This window comes from Lissotriton helveticus, chromosome 1_1 (assembly GCF_964261635.1).
Source record: "Lissotriton helveticus chromosome 1_1, aLisHel1.1, whole genome shotgun sequence".
Lineage (NCBI taxonomy): Eukaryota > Metazoa > Chordata > Amphibia > Caudata > Salamandridae > Lissotriton > Lissotriton helveticus.
Genome location: NC_136057.1, coordinates 1,690,023,098 through 1,690,037,642, shown reverse-complemented (window position 1 = coordinate 1,690,037,642; position 14,545 = coordinate 1,690,023,098). Strand labels below are relative to the sequence as shown.

The following is a 14,545-nucleotide window of genomic DNA, read 5'->3' as shown; positions in this document are numbered from 1 at the left end:
TCCAACAGGAGCTGAAGCATCCCATGGTGGCTCTAAGAATGCTGATATCAACATGGGAAGATGCTGAGGACACTGCACTACGTGGGCTTTTAGCGGGTCCAGCAATACATCCACATCCGGTGGTGTTAGACAGGGATCCAACACGCATTTTTGACCACAGAGCAAACAGGGGAGAACAGGCAAAACACAGTCAATCCAGACTGGTCGGAATGATAGGAACCAAGACTCGCTTAGCTCCCGAAGTCGAGGTGTGCCCAAATGGAGTACCATACGGTCACGGTAACATCGCTACGAGAGCGTTTTTTTCCATATCCTTGGTGACTGGGATGACCATTGCGTAGCCGAAAAATTAAAATCAGGACTCCCACTACCAGTAGCAGGATGAGAGGAAGCCTTCCAAAATTGCTTCTAAATAAAGTGTGCATAAAAGCAGGATTCTCTCCGAAGACTGTCTGAAAGGTGCTTATCAGTCCAGAACCTATGGTCTTAAATAGGTGTACTATACCCTTCGTAAGGGACATGTTAAAGATACGCTGTACCATTTCTCCAAAATGGAAAGGGCAGTTATTTCACACCTGTGCCTGTATTTCACCTGAGTACATTGCAACCTGAAGATCAAAGGTCTCTTGTGCTTTTGTTAAGGGCACATCTTTCTGTAAAAGCATGGCTTTCATTCAGCTCAGAGTATCAAACTGCATAAAGGAAACATTCAACAAGAGCCATAACTGCATCTCCCTGTCTGTATAGGTCGGTGGAACCAATACTTGCATACAACAAGTGACCCTGTGACCTACTGTGACTAGATATGCAATGCCTGGAAGCATCCCACAACAACCTTGATCATTCAGCATTAAGTAACTCCCATTTGAGAGCAGCCTAAACACTGGATTAATCACAGCAGCTGGGGACCCTTTTAAATGACAGGATAACTTTGCAACTGAACTATTCCAGGCCCCATGAAGCATAATAAGCAAATGAGAGATCCACTCAATGAATTCTCGCAGTCTGTACTGCTGAGAAACCCTTTAGTGTCCCCATTCCTGCATCTACATCTATTCGATGATTCCCAAGATTCATGGATGAAGTCCTTACCCATTGCTTCATATATCCCTACCTGATTGTGTTCTAGGCAATATTGAAATTGGAAAGCTGCTTCCGGCAATGTTATACAGCCATGAATTAACCATTCTGTGGACGGTGACTGTGCCACGGTGAAAGGTAATTGGTCTAATTTTTCAATGTGCAGCATTGTATATTTTTCATATCTTTGTGCCATTCTCATCTGTCTCTCCGATAGATTATATGAGGAGGATAGAGAGGTATTGTTAATATATCCCTAAGGCACATGACCAGAGCACAATGATTGTAACATCCAGCTTAATAATAGAATGGAATGTAACTTTGACTGCTCGTGTTGTTAGATGGACAGATCCTGTTCCACGATATCTATAGCAGAGGATACAATGTTGCCCAGTGAATAAATCATGGATATCAGTGTGGTCATAACACTGTCAACCACAGCCAAAGCCTTTTCTAAGTTTTTATTTTTAATTTCTTTTTATTTTAAAGAACATGATACAGCAATACTGTGAACAACAGCAATACACCCGAGTAGCAAATATGTCAGCAGGTATTACAGCACATAAATGAGAATAAACAGGCTGTACCTCACACATTTTATAACAATTTTACAGAGGTGTCGCGTCCAGCATGACCTTGCATTGGCAGATATAAGTTACTCACTCACGGAAGACTGGTCAAGGTCACTCTCAGGAGGAGGGCGGGTGAGAAATTGAACAAGTGGGCCCCAGATGTCCTTGGGCCTAGATGTGACAGGCAACTCTTCATCATACATAGCCAGCGTCTCTTTACAGTAGACTAAATCTTTCACCCAGCAATCTATTTTTGGAGGGTCCCCACTGTCCCAAGTGAAAAGCGCACGGCGTTTAGCCAACAATAGGCGATTCTGACAAACCGGCCCACCACCCCCCTGACTTGTGGAATGTAATGCAACAGACAGAGCAGAGGTGTGCAAGGAAGCCGCAGATCCATCATGGTGTGCAGTCGACTTATCACTTCCTCCCAGTATTGATGAACCAGACGGCAACTCCAGGCCAGATGTAGGAAATCTGCGCCAGGAAATTTACAGCGATTGCAGCTATCAGTTTACCTGAGACCCATCTTATATAACTTTGCGGGAGTGTGGTATGACTGGTGTAAAATCTTTAAATGGGTGATCCGCAAGTTACCGTTGGGGGTGAGGTGGCCCGTTAGTTGACATATTTTCTCCCACTTCTCCCCATTAATAGGAGGATCCAGAATAGTATTCCATTTATGCAAGCTATTGTCCGTCCCCCCGCACGTCTCCTCCTGCACCGCCCTATAGAGTTTAGTGATTAATTTCTTTCCTGTGGGCAATACTAGGATCAGCTGTAGGGCTTGGAGTGTCGGTGGCTCCACGGGGAAGTCAGTGTAGTGGTCTCGTATGGCCCGCTTAAGGTGGAAACAAGTGAATTGAAAAAGAGGAGAGGGGTTCTGTATGTAGTCTAGGTCACTATACGTCATGTAGTGGCCTGAGGATATAAATCCCCCATCTGAGCAATTCCTGCCTCCCTAAGGGAACGTAAAGGACCCGCCTCTTGCGTAACTGACAATGCCGCATGATGGGCCATGGGGAGGGCTGGTGCATATAGGGGCAGCTTGTTAGCCCGCCTGCCGATTGCCTGCCACGCCGCGATTGTGGTGTCAATTGTGTTAATTTCTGCTTTGGGAGTGTGCCTATTTGCATATGTTAGTACGCTCCCCAGTGGGATGGGATGAGCATCTCCGTCTTCCACCACCACGTGAGGTGTAAAGGCGTGTGGCCTGATCCAGTAATACGCATATTGCGCTTGAGCACAAAGGTAGTACACATAGAAATCCGTTGCCGCGAAACCACCCTTATCATATGGAAGAGTCATTGTCAGCCAGCCAACTCTCGGTGGACCCGAACCCCAGACCAGATGCAACAGCAACGACCTCAGTGTTTTAAAATATTGTTGAGTCAATTTGATGGGAATATTAGAAAACAAATAGAGGAAGCGGGGAAGAAGCACCATCTTGATCACTGCGATGCGATCGGCCAGGGAGAGAGGCAAGCGTGTCCACCTGTCCACTTGTTGCTCCAAAGTATCGTGTGCGCGGCCGTAATTTTCCCTGACCACAATCTCAGGATCCCGGTGTACCCACACTCCCAAATACTTGACCGGTTCAGTCGACCACTCTAGCGGGTATTCCATGGACGGACGGGACATGACCGATGTAAGCGGTATGACAACTGACTTATCCCAGTTAATCATGAGGCCAGAAAAAAGGCCAAACAAATATATTCACGAAAGACGGGGGACAGGTATTGCTGGGGTTCTCTAACAAACAGCACCATATCGTCGGCGTACAGCGATATGCCAACTGGTCGATGCTTAAAATTGAGGGCCGCAGCTCTATGGGTCTTGCTGATTTTACAGGCGAGCGGCTCGAGGACCAAAGCAAAAAGAAGGGGGGAGAGGGGACAGCCCTGCCGGGTGCCACTTTGGATCTGTAGTGGCTCAGAGGTGTGCCCACCGACTCGCACCCTAGCCGTTGTGTCCGTGTATAAAATCTTAATCTCCTGCAATATGACACTAGCAAACCCCATCTTCCGGAGTACGTGAAACATATATCCCCACTCAATGGAATCAAAAGCCTTGGCCGCGTCCAGAAGGACCGCGGCAGCCGGCAAGTCAGGATTTAGGACATGGAACATGGAAAAGATGGTGCGCAAGTTGAGGGAGGTGGATCGGTCGGGTATGAAACCGGACCGATCTGGGAGCACAAGGAGAGGCATCAAAGGTTGTAATTTAGCAGCTAATATTTTCGCCAGTATTTTCACATCTATATTAATCAGCGAAAGGGGGCGATACGAGTCGACCGATTCAGGAGGTTTGTCCTTCTTAAGAAGTGTGACAATCAAGACCTGCCTTAGGGAGGGGGGGGGGAGCGCCCGGTGTCATGTGCTTCAGCATACATTTCTAATAGATGGGGTACTAGAATGTCAGCGTATGTCTTATAAAATTCCGCCGTTAGACCATCAGGTCCAGGGGCCTTGCTGTTAGGGAGATAGAGAATGGCATCTTTGACATCGGTTTCGTCTATGGGGAGGGACAGGTACTTTCTGTGTACATCTGACAGCCACGCATAAGCAATGTCTGACAGATACTCCGTCATGACGTCTTCCTCTGCGCCACCCCGCGTGGTGTATAGTGCCGCTTAAAATTTCCTAAACTGCTCAGTCACCTCTTGTGGGGAAAAGTGTTCTGTACCGTCATTATCTACAATTTTTTCTACATGCTGGATTTGCTCCCGAAACAGCAGATTGGCAGCAAGGACCTTCCTGGTCTGCCACCCTCCCCATATGCTCTAGCCACGTTCCTCCTACCCCTATACCACGCCTCCGTCTCCGCCAATTCCTCATATTCCTTGAGCCCTTCCCTGATGCTGGCCAGGAGCATGTCAGATGGCGCCGCACAATACTCTTTCTCAAGCTTCCCTAATTCTGCTTCCTTTTTGTCAATTTGCCCCCTTAAGTCCTTCAGTATGCCCGCTGAAGTGCCCAAACAGACCCCCCTGATTGTCACCTAAATGCCTCCCATAGTGATGCCTGACTATCAACTGACCCGGTGTTCTCATCAAAATAATGCACAATGGCAGTCCTAATTGTGTCTGCAAAGATGGGGTCCAGTAGAGCCCCTGCCCGGAAGTGCCACGTGAAAGGACGGCGGGGGTTGGTGGGGATGTGCAGTCGCACCACCACAGGGTTGTGATCCGATAACGTGCGGGGAAGTACATGTATTGCGTGACCCAGTTATGTGCGCCTTCATCTAGTAACCAATAGTCCAATCTGGACCAACTGTTGTGGGCGGGTGTGATATGTGTATCCTCCAAAGCGTGCCCATTCCGCAGCCTCCAGACATCAACCAGCCCCATTTCTGACATGGCATCACGTACACATTGGACGACCTTAAGTGTGCAAGCCCCCGCCGGGTTCGACTTGTCTATCAGTGGGTTAAGGTGCGTGTTCAAGTCCCCTCCCCAAACAACCGCCGCCTCCGGCCATGAGCGCAGAACTGTAAGCATCTGTATAAAGGGAGTAGGATCATCCACCACCGGCCCGTACATGTTAATGATGGTGAGGTCCGTCAACCCCGGTTTGCCCTGCACCATCGCACATCTACCGTCAGTATCCGTATGCGTGCATGTGGGACGGAAATTGGCACCCTTCCTAACCAGGATGAGCACTCCACGTGCATAGGACGAGTAGGACGATGCCAATCTAAACCCCGACTACCTGCTTGCAACCTTGGAGTCAGTGTATTTGGTTAAATGAGTCTCCTGAAATAATGCAATCTGTATCTTCTGTCTATCTAGATACGACAACACTTGTCTAATCTTTTTCGGCGTGTTGAGGCCACGAACATTCCATGTCATGCACTGATACTCTTCACCCATTATCTAACTTGAAGCAGACACTCATAGAATGGTCATGCAATCTGGAACACCCCTCGCCGCGTAACATCCTATACAACTGTGCATGTCTCAAGCCGCTGCATCTCCTGACGTACTCGGTACCCCAGTCCCGACCCCCACCCCCCACCCACTCCAGCAACCCAATCTTGCCGAAGCCAATACCCTTAAACATCCCAAAAGTAAAGCAAAACACAGTAATGGTGGGGAACACCCAAGTAGGGGACGCAGAGGCGCTCTACAGTCCCTGTCGCATGCCAGAGGGAGGGGCCGCCTCAGGTGATCTATCAGCCCCGCATACCCACCCAACATAGCATTGCATTCAGAGTACAATAAACAACATCTTGAAAACTCAGGCAACAAATAGCAACTGGTCTCTAACCCTAGCCATTATGCGCATACACTGCTACATATCTCGTAGGAGCCCATAGGGCAGAACCACACAATCCACCTGCGTGCATGACTTAACTCTGCATGGGTCGGGAAGAGAGGGTCTGCGGCATCTCCAGGGCCCATCAGTCCGTGATCATCACTCAAGCAGCAATGACAATGTCGCCGTCCCAGGCAACTACAAGCAAATAGAAGATTTAACTGAAACACAGCCACCCCCCAGGTCAAGAGGGCAGATTGATTAGGTATGGCATACATAGAGAATACAATCATATGGCATAACCAGGCACTGCCCTGTTATTCATCCACGTCTGAAGTACGTTCCGATTCCCGCTTCTTTCCGCGAAGTTGCTTGGCGTGGTCCATGCGAGCTTAGGATTCGTGAAAATCATGGCATCTCGGTCCATCCCTATGCGAAGCCGTGCGGGGTACAGCATGGCGTACGGGACTTGCTCCTTCATAAGGAGTGTTTTGACTCCCTAGAACTCTTTCCTGGCCGCCTGCACTGTGGCTGTGAAATCTGGAAAGAAGGACAGTGTGTTGCCCTGATGAGTAATGGCGCCTTTCTGGCGGGTGACTCGCAAGACAGTGTCACGGTCCCTGAAATTGAACAACCTCGCGATGATGGGCCGGGGCGGGGCTCCCGGCTTTGGACGTGGTGCCAGAGACCTGTGCGCACGTTCAATGGCAAACATGGGAGAGAAGCATTCAGGCCCGCAGATTTCCTTAAGTAGTGTCTCCACGAATTCCTCCAGACGGCCCACATTTGTAGATTCCGGCAGGCCTAAAATGCGCACATTGTTGCGTCTCGAGCACGCTTCGATGTCATCGTTCTTAGCCTGTATGACCGCTTAGACGCTACTTGCTGCAGACCATCTTCAGTGTCAGAAATTCTTTGTTCAGCTTCGCCAAGCCTCCCCGCATGTTTGTCTAGCTTAGCGGACATGTGATCCATGCGGCCGCTCAAGGCTTCTATCTTTCCATCGTTAGATTGTAGGCTGGCCTGTATGGCAGAGTGTCTTCTCTAAGGCAGATGGGGCCTGGGAGACAGAGTCTAGCTCAGAGTCAGAGACCTTCTGCTGTGTCTTACCTCCCTTCCGCAGCTCGAACGTGAGCTTCGGCTGGTTCTTCTCTGGCTTTCCCATAGTCGCTCGCGGTGTACCTCCAAGGATCTCAGCTAAGGCTCACTGTGTGCCCCAGTTCGTCCCACCACACGGGGCAAGTGCTCAGAATGGGCACATGCTTGATATCTATATGTTCCCCCTCCCTGCAAGAGCGGAGCAGGGAACTGGAGTATGGTGCCCCCCCCCCCGAGTGGCTATCCGCCAATGCAGTAATGTCAATTCAGCGCTGGTCCGATGAGGTGTGCCTCCCGCAAGCGGCAAAGCGTGACCGTGAAATTTCCAAGCGCTAAAATGGCCACCGTGTGGGGTAAGAACACCAGTTGGGGGAGGTGGTAGTGCAGCGAGCTTGGAGCCTCAGCGTCTAATGTCCACCCTGAGCTGCATGCGCTCCGGTATGTCTATAGCGCCAGTGAGAGCGCAAAACGAGCTTCCTTCCCCCGTCCTCTATGTCCGCCAGAAATGGTAATTTGAAGGCCGGGAGGCCCAGTACAGCTCACCCAGTCTGGAGTTCTGCAGCCGTCGGCAGGATCAGATATGAAGGGCCGCTTGAGACCCACAGCCCAAGGCAGGGTGGAGGTGCTCTTATTCAGCCATGCCGCGCCGCCGACTGTGGTGCGGAGGCCTCAGGTCCACTCGTCAGGGCAGGCCGCCGGGAGCACTTGTGTTAGGCCCCGCTCCTCCCGCAGCAGCCTCCAGCCTCACTCCGGCCGCCGCGGTGTCTTGATCGCGGGGCAGCAGCACCTCTCAGCAGCGGCCCGGCGCCAATATCGCAGCCCTCTCAGTCCGCGCCTCGCTCTGCAGGGCACTATGAAGCGCCCGAGCGGGAGCACAGTTAGGGGTCGCAGCGGGTCTCTCTCACCGACCCGCCGCGCCAGGCCGCTCTCTCCGGGGCAAAGTCGAAGGCATCCGCCCCCGGTTCACATGGGCTCTCCCGCTCAGCGCCGACAGCGGATTCCAGCAGCGCCCAGGTCTGGCAAAGATTTCCAGAGAGTTTTCAGTTTGTTGGGCCCACGGGTCTCAGGATAGCTGAAGGATATTCGAGGCGGCCGGCGAAGCAGCACAATTATGCGGCCATCTTGGCTCGCGCCAGGCCACGCCCCAAGCCTTTTCTAAGTTAACTCTGTCAATTACACGCAGTCTCTCTGCAGCTTCCTGTTGAGAGATTTTCCAAATTTCATTATACATAGCGTATAAGAAACGTTTACGACATAGTTTCCGGGGACCTAGCAAAAAATCCCTTAGATCCATGTCATTTGAGAGTAAGGACAAGTGTAGTTTCACCTCTGAGAGTATTGAGGTTCTTAGCCAATCTAGGCATAACTTCCCAACCCTGTATGATGTCTCCACCCCCAGATGTTCTCGATGTACATGGCGTAAGTCAGGCCTATGGATGCTGACCTCTTCGGTGGTACCCTTGAATCTTGACTGACACCTATTTGTGTCAAAAGGCCAAACTAACCATCCCTTCCAATCGAGGTCTGTGAAATTGTATGAAACACCATGCATGAAGACATCTAGTGTACCCTCACCATTTTCTGTATAGTTTTGCCATACCTCAAAATGTGAAAGCGAGGTAATATGAGGTGTTTTCAAATCTTTAATCTTGGCTAACCCAAGACAGGAAGTCTGTTGCACAGTGTCATTCAGGAAGATAATTTCTTGTGGTATGAGGCATGCTTTAAATGGTGCCTCAGTTCCCTGAACCTGCCATTCCTCAGTACCCCAGACTGATTTTATGTCTATAGTGTCTTTCCATAAGACGAAACCCTGTTCAGACAGTTGGGCAATAAAGGATGCAGATTATATCTGTTTGGTGTTAGTAAGCATATTTTTCTTTGCAGATGTAGGAGCAGGCTTATAATAATATGAGTGTGGATCTGATGTATTAAACCCAGAAAAATAAGCAAACTTTTGTGCAAACATTTGTGCACTACTGTTCGGTGGTGTTGGGCAATGTTCCCATGGGTGATATGCGAAAACATTACGTGGTGCACTTGTTTTATGCAGAAAATGATGAACATAGGGTTGGTAACAGTAAATGGTGTCAAAATCAGATAAATCATCATTTTTTTTAAATGCTGCAGACTGTTCTAAATCAGACAGCATGCCATTTACAGTTTCAAAATCCCAATCATCAGAGTATGTTCTGGATGTGATGATATCATTTAAAGAAATTTTAAATACATATAGTATTTATAAAAGTTCAGTGGGACCAAATACATCATATGAAACTCTGTCCCAAACTATTCTGTCAGTAACTGGAACTGCTGTAATGTTCACATAGGACAGGTCTCTCTGTTAATGATGAAATGATGTATGAGGTTTCAGCACCAAGTTCGCATCTGATACTGCGGGCCTTCTGAGAGATAGTATCCATTCCTGAGCAAGAAAAAGACAGTCACTAAACCTATCCAGAAGAGTAGGAACAGTGTACCAGTTGCTATCAAGAGCTGTAGCCATGGTGACACTATGTATGTTTTTTCAGCCAAAGGTAGAAATCATGAAGTTGTATTTTGCGGAGAACTGGAGCCAGCGGTGACTCAGGTTCACTTGGATCCAGAGAAGAAGCGTTGAAACGATTACATAGCCAGATGCAGTTTGATCTATCTTCAGTAGCTCAGCAGGTTTTGTTGAACTTGCAGATGTCTCCTGTAGAGGCATATTGATGTAGATGCCTGTGGTAGGCCGAATTGATATCTGTGTTTTATTTGTGCTTTGATGTTCAATTTCAATAGAAACGAATCCCATTTCATTGTTGGTAACTCCATTACTTTGTATAGAAGACTCTTCAAATGTTATCAGTCTTTCTGTCTCAACATCCTGTATGGTAGCAATTGAAGATAGGCAGCTACCCAGGAGCCCACGTGGCCTGCTTTTCAGGATCGACTACATAGAGTGGTTTGTTCAGATCAATGGAGACAAATCTCTTTTCTAGTTCCATCAACAGCCAGGACAGGTACAGGCGTTCTGCAAGATGGCCTAAATTCTTCCTTGTCCACAGTTTTTTCTCTGACCAGGTCTCCGACTTTTGAAATCCAGGCAGGTCTTGCTGTTACTAATTTATTTCCCCAGTGGTGGCGAGTTTTACTTGGATATTGCTTTGTAAGACACTGAATTCATTGAGTTCCTGTAAAACAGCCAAATGGTTATCGATGTCAAATCGATTTTCATCCGCCACTGTGCTGCCACATTCGAGGTCAGGTACCCACAATCTCTTCCCAAATAGGACCTTGTAAGGAGTACGGCCTCCTAGGGAACTTCTTGGCATGTTATTAAGTGCCCTCTGGGCCCCATGAAGGTGATTGACCCAACTCCCACCCGAGCCTAATACCCTTGCTGTTAAAGATTGCTTTAAGTCCCGGTTCTTCCTTTCCCCTATCGCATTTCCCTCAGGATGATATGGAGATGAGTACCGTAATGCAACACCCAAACTTCCCATGACTTCTTCGTAAGCCCGAGAGTAAAACAGGGGCCATGGTCCGAATGTAATGTGCCAACTGCGTATATTCCTATGAAAACTCGCAAATCCTTTATAAAAGTTCGGGCATCAGCCGAGCGCTGGGGCCAAACCCACAGGAATCTAGAGCACGAATCCACTTCCACCAAGATATACTTTTAAGCCCCATCAGATTGTCAGAGGCCACAGTGATCTAAATAGACACAAGCAAAAGGTCTGTCTGATATTAGTAGTGGTGTTTGTGGTGGACATGCTACGGCGGAACAATTCATTTGCTGACAGATGCCGCACTTAAGGACAAATGCTTTTGTCTGTTATGTTAAACCTGGCCACCAATAGCGTTGTTTCAATAGTGAAATGTTCACAGTAATCTCTGTGTGTGCTAAGCCCAGACCCTTGTGTGCAGCTAGAATTAAACCTAATCTGCGATCCATGTTTGTTATTACTCTATCCCCACTCCTGGAATTTGAGCATACAGAATCTTTCTTGCATATAACTTGTAGGAGTACTGGAGTGGAAAGCCTTTTGGGGCTGAGCTGTTTTTGCGTGGAGCGATGACAGCTACCATTATCTATCCGTCTATTCTTGTGCTAGAACGAGTGATTGCAGCTACGGCAGCAGTTCGCATTGTCGCCTTGGGGGCTTCATCAGCCAATGAATTCCCTTTAATGTGAATGCCATCACGTTGATGACTCAGCATATGTATCACGTGAGCTCTCTGCAAGTCTTTTTCAGCTCTGCCATTTGTTCCCTAAAACATTTGCGCTTTATTGTGCTACCTGTTGAGTCTTTGGACGCTGAATGAGAGTGAGGGCTCACCTGGAGGTGGCTGGTGCTGCGAGCCCACGTCTTTGCCTTGACCTATCCTGCCCTGTGTTGCCGCCGCGACTCGCCGCACCCGCTTCGCGGGTGCCGCTTCGCGGCGCTTGGCTGTGTGGAGGGGCTGCTGAGGAACCTGCGTGTACCGGGGGCAATATCAACACCAACAGGGGAGCAGCGCTGCAGGGACTCGCTTGACCAGGAGTCCCTGCTCGGCGTTGTACTGCTTGCCGGCGCCCCCTGCTAGTCCCGCCCCGGCCTGGAAAATCTATACTTAAGGCTCTACAACCTTGCAATCAACGGGAACTCTTGGATACTGAATGAGAGTGAGGGCTCATCTGGAGGTGGCTGGTGCTGCGAGCCCACGTCTTTGCCTTGACCTATCCTGCCCTGTGTTGCCGCCACGACTCGCCGCACCCGCTTCGCGGCGCTTGGCTGTGTGGAGAGGCCGCTGAGGAACCTGCATGTACCGGGGGCGATATCAACACCAACAGGGGAGGAGCGCTGCAGGGACTCGCTTGACCAGGAGTCCCTGCTCGGCATTGTACTGCTTGCCGGCACCCCCTGCTAGCCCCGCCCCGGCCTGGAAAACCTATACTTAAGGCTCTACAACCTTGCAATCAACGGGAACCCTTGGACGCTGAATGAGAGTGAGGGCTCACCTTGAGGTGGCTGGTGCTGCGAGCCCACGTCTTTGCCTTGACCTATCCTGCCCTGTGTTGCCGCCGCGACTCGCCGAACCCGTTTCGCGGGTGCCGCTTCGCGGCGCTTGGCTGTGTGGAGGGGCCACTGAGGAACCTGCGTGTACCGGGGGCGATATCAACACCAACAGGGGAGGAGCGCTGCAGGGACTCGCTTGACCAGGAGTCCCTGCTCGGCGTTGTACTGCTTGCCGGCGCCCCCTGCTAGCCCCGCCCACGGCCTGTCACGTGGCCTATTAATCTGCACCTGAGCCCGGGCAAAGGGCGGGCCCTCTGAGGCCCTCAGAGGTCGAGGAGGCCGGGCCGGTTGCACCCCACTAACATTGACTTTGCAGGTCTCCTTAATGTATGTCTTCTCTACAGCCCCAGTTTTATTTGGATTGACTGCCGGACCGTTATATACTTAACCTATCATTTGCGGGAAAAACGCAGTTCTATACATACCATCTCGTACTTGGCGAACCTACAAACTCCACTGTATGGTATATTGCTTCCTACATCTTGTCATCTGAGTGACTATAAGCACTGTGTACATCGTATTGCATCTGAGCTCTATACCGTGCTTAGTGCGGCATCGGGTCAGTCCTGACTCACCCACCCCTGCGCAATAGTTTCCCTACAGGGGACCTGCTTATCATCACTGATATCTAGCAAGGAGAGTGGGAGGGTCCAAGTCCAGTATAACATCTTCTGTCTTTTGTTTTGGAATTGAGTAACACTCTACTCGTGATAAATACAACCGCATTCAAACTATCATTATGACTACTAGGGGCACTAGAAGCAAAACAGCAGCTGGGGGGGTTCCAGTGATAGGCCCAATAGATAATTTTATAACAAGGGCCAATGACGGATTAAATCAGGGCATCACACTCCTGGAGCGCAGGGTCTCGCAAGACTTAGCCCTAGCTAGACGATCATCTCTTGGCCTCATCGCATCAGCAAGAACACCAGTTCAGGCCAGAAATAGCAACACTGGACCTACAATTAATGTTCGTGCTGATATTCAAAGCATACCAAATGAGGTTAATTTATCAGCATCGAACCCCCTAATAGACTCTGACTTAGAATCTATCATGGATCTGGAAAGGACCCCGGACTTGCTCATTGACCCTACACCAGATGAAGTAGCTGTAGACAGTACAAGGCAATTAAGGGGCAAGCGGGAGGGCGCCATACGGAAACAAACTAAACATACAACACAGCTTAGCATGTCTAAAGTCAGAAAGTATAGCGCCCCAAAGCGAAAGGCTAGAAAAGGCGTTAATCCACACCTAAACGCCGATGGAACAAATGTAGCCATAGAAATAGTAAGCGAAGAGTCTCATGGGGCTCCGCAGGGCACAGGGGACAAACCTGATGCTAATATTGCAAACGACCATCTGTTGGAAAGAATGGGTGAACTTTTTAGCATCTATTTGTCCCCGATAGAATCTAGACTTGTACGGATTGAAAAACAATTAGCTGAATTAAGCGCTCCCACTAAAAACATTCCTAGTGACGGTGTGCCAACCCGTATGGGACTTAAACCCAAGAACACCTCAGCTCCCATCATGACCGCAAAGCTCAAAACCCCACAAGCTCCATGTAAAGGAACTGCTGCCAATCAAGCGGCAGCAAACACTATCGTTAATCCCACCGTTAATCCTCACACGACCAAGGTAGCCACACAGCCAGGGAAGGGGCAAAATACTGCCCAGAGCAAGGGAATCCCAACTGGTCAAATTAATAACTCTGCTCAAAACCCCCCAAGGGCTCAGCCCGTTCAAAATATGGCAACTAACATTTGGCAGATTCCTCCACGCATCAGCCTGCCGCCCGAATGCGGAGAGTATGTGCTGGTCCTAGTTAATGTTTCCATACTTAGGAAGGACCAGGAAGAAACCCCCCCATCCCTTAAAAATAAGACCCTACACTGGTTAATTGCAAATTGTAATTTCCCAATGGAAGGAGCAAGAGAGATCATTCACACTCAGAGAGTGGGATGGGTTGGCCCACTGAGGAAAAAGTTCGAGGGGGACTGCATAATTGTAAATTTTAAGAACCCCCAATGGACAGAAAAAACTTTGGCTAGTGCACCACTACCCTCACCATGGGAATTTAACACCACTCTACTCCCATTGGGTTACTTTTATAGACATTTGATTCCCCCTAAGTCAAATATGGCAAATAACCCCGTTGTGCCCCACCAGAACTCAAATTTCTACAATAGGATCAAGTCTCCACTTTTTCACCAGAACCAAGACCCCAATCCCCGGAAGGGCCCCGTACTGTGCCATCAGGCCCCAATGTCAACATATCAGCTGCACCATACCCACTTTCCCACAATGCCCCAATATGACCACAGGGAAAGATCATATCCAACAATCACCCCAAATCAGTTTATGTATCACAATGAAGTAAGGCCACTATTTAACATCCCAACCTATAATCGGTTCGAACAGGCCTTCTCAAATTTAGACGAGTTGGATTGACTGGATATTAGGGTAGGTAACAACATTGGAAGCAGAGTCACAAGT

General features: G+C 49.2%; 1 protein-coding gene across 1 annotated transcript in view; it reads right to left on the bottom strand.

The window, feature by feature from the left end:
• Positions 1-14,545, bottom strand: part of LOC144773952 (inhibin beta C chain-like) — an 82,036-nt gene that overhangs the window by 55,491 nt on the left and 12,000 nt on the right. The gene's annotated exons all lie outside the window — the stretch shown is intronic.